The sequence below is a fragment of the Gossypium arboreum genome, chromosome 6, assembly GCF_025698485.1.
Source record: "Gossypium arboreum isolate Shixiya-1 chromosome 6, ASM2569848v2, whole genome shotgun sequence".
Taxonomy (NCBI): Eukaryota; Viridiplantae; Streptophyta; class Magnoliopsida; order Malvales; family Malvaceae; genus Gossypium; species Gossypium arboreum.
The window spans coordinates 108,069,141-108,072,478 of record NC_069075.1 but is presented as its reverse complement, the minus strand read 5'-3'; positions in this window follow the sequence as shown (position 1 = coordinate 108,072,478).

Sequence of the window (3,338 nt, the reverse complement as noted above, 5' to 3'; positions counted from 1 at the left end):
ATAATTTTCATTCGTCATCATCTACATGAAGGGTTAAAAGTGAAATATTTCACTGTGAAAGACCTTTTTGAGTTGTGAAAAAATTTGAAAGAACGATTTGACCATCAAAAAAGGGTGATACTCTCTAAAGCTCGTTATGATTGGATGCACTTATGATTGCAAGATTTTAAGACTATAAGTGAATACGATTAAGAACTTTTCAAAATTAGTTCTCAACTAAAATTATGTGGAGAAAACATAACTGATAAGGACTTGTTAGAGAAAATATTTTCAACTTTTCATGCTACTAATGTGCTCCTGCAGCAATACCGTGAAAAGGTTTTAAAAGGTATTCTGAATTGATTTCATGCCTTTTGGTGGTTGAACAAAATAATGAGCTATTGATGGAAAATCATGGAATTCGTCCTACTAGTTCTGCACCATTCCCTGAAGTGAATGTAGCAGTACACAATAATTATAAAAATAGAAAATATAGAGGTCGCGGCCATGGTTGTGGACGTAGTGGGGGACAGGGACGTGGTCGAGGACGTATTAGTAATCGTTATCATGGTGGTCATAACATTGATACTTCTAACCACCAGAAAAAGAATAATAATGAAAGACAAGAAAGAAGTGGTCAAAATAATCCTTCAAAGATTATTGAGAATATATGCTACCGATGTGGTATGAAGGAGCATTGGTCACATACCTGTCGTACGTCTGAGCATTTAGTGAAATTTTATCAAGTATCCATTAAAAAGAAGGGAAAGCATATGGAGACAAATTTTATATCCCAAAATGATGAAATGGAAGCAAAAGATGAAGATATTCACTAAATACTAAAACTAACCATGCCTACGAGGGTGATAAATTTAATGACCTTAATAATATAACTCACCTAGATGTGGCAGATTTCTTTGAGAATCATTAGAAAAATTGATGTTATTTTGACATTTTTATGTTGTTTTAAGTATGTTTTATTTTCTTGCATAAAGAATAATTTATATATTTAATAAATATTTACAATGTTTCTCTTATTATATTTTGTTTGTTTTTATGAAGAATATGAATATTCAACAAATTTCGATAGACCCAAAATCAATGGAGACATGTGTCTTGCAGATAGTGCTACAACACATACGATACTTAAAGATAAAAATTATTTTTCTTATTTGACAATAAGTAATGCACATGTTAATACAATATCAGGTAGTTCAAAATTTATTGAAGGCTCTATAAGAGCTATTATATTATTACCTAAAGGTACAAAATTTGTCATTAATGATGTTTTATATTCCACTAAGTCTCAAAGAAATTTATTGAGTTTTAAAGATATTCGTCTTAATGGATATCATATTGAGTCTATAAATGAGAAAAATACTGAATATCTATATATTACAAATGTTGAATGTGGAAAGAAATATGTTTTGGAGAGGCTACCTACTTTTTCATCAGGTTTATATTATACACTTATTAGTGCAATTAAGTACATGTTACTACAAACGAGAAATTTGTAGAGCCGCATACTTTTAGTATTTGGCACGACCAATTAGGCCATCCCGGATCTATTATGATGCTAAGAATCATCGAGAATTCAATTGGATACCCATTAAAGAACCAAAAGATTCTTGAATTTAAGGATTTATCTTGTGTCGCTTGTTCTCAAGGAAAATTGATTATTAGAGCATCACTAGCTAAAGTTGGGATTGAATCTCCCACATTTTTGGAACATATTCAAGGTGATATATGTGGGCCCATTCATCCATCATGTGGACCATTCAGATTTTTTATGATATTAATAGATGCATATAGTAGGTGGTCAAATGTGTCTTTATTATTGACTCGCAACCTGACATTTGCGAGACTACTCGTTCAAATAATTTGATTAAGAGCACAATTTCCAGATTATGCAATCAAAACTATTCGTCTTGATAATGCTGGTGAGTTTACATCCCAAGCTTTTAATGATTATTGTATGTCAATTGGGATAAAAGTTGAACATTTTGTAGCTCATGTTTACACACAAAATAGTTTAGCTGAATCGTTTATCAAACGTCTCCAACTAATAGCTCGATCATTGCTTATGAGAACAAAACTCCCTGTTACAGCTTGGGGATATGCTATTTTGCATGCTGCAGCACTTGTGCACTTAAAGCCAATAAGTTATAATAAGTACTTCCCATTATAATTGGCCTTTGGTCAAGAGCCAAATATTTCCCATCTTAGAATTTTTGGATGTGCAGTATATGTTCCAATTGCTCCACCACAACGCACAAATATGGGTCCTCAAAGGAGGTTGGGAATATATGTTGGTTATGAATGTCCTTCTATAATTAAATATGTTGAACCATTAACCGTAGATTTATTTATTGCACGATTTATTGATTGTCATTTTGATGAAACAACATTCCCAACATTAGGGGGAGTGAAAATACAACTGGTAAAAGAAATTACATGGAATGGATCATCATTATCTCAATTTGATCCTCACATAAGTCAATATGAACAAGAAGTTTAAAGGATCATACATTTGCAAAACATCGCCAATCAACTGCCAGATTCATTTACTGACCTAAAAAGAATTACAAAATCTTATATACCAGCTAAAAAAGCTCCAATACGAATTGATATCCTAATAGGGCAAATTGTTAGTGCAAAAGAAAGTAATCCACGCCTGAAGCGTGTGTTATAGGCCAATTTTGGGCCGTTTATAAACTACTCAGGCCCAATTACATTACAATTAAACCTAACTACTCATTTATAGCCCAATCCCTAAACCCACAAACCCAACATGACCCATTTACACTAAAATCCAAATACCCAAAGCCCATCAAACCCAAATATCACCAGCCCAATACCCGATTAAACTAAAGTAACCCAACATAAAATAAATAAATAAATAAAAATAAGAAACCCTAGCCCCATATTCTGCCACGCACGCCTCTACAGCACCATACCCTAGCGCCCCAGCCTTCCATGCCACCATCGGCCACCATCCCTGCACACAGTAAGGAGAAAGGACAGAAAGTAATAGAAAATAAAATTGTAAGGCTATAAGAGCCATTAAATCAAATGTAAAAGGGTTCCATTTTTCTTTTCTTATTTTCGGCAATCAAAAATAAAAAAACAGTGACCATCAATATTCACAAGCAGCATAGATTGAGACCTAAACAATCTACAAATACAGAAGCAATAGTGAGTATTCGAAGGAAAACAAAAGCAAACGAAAAAAAGGTTACTTTTTTATTTTTCTTCTATTTTTTTTTCCGATTTTCGCATATATATACATATATTTCTTTATTTTTTCTGTTAATACAAACATAAAATATATATATTTTTTTAAAAAACTAGAAAAAAAC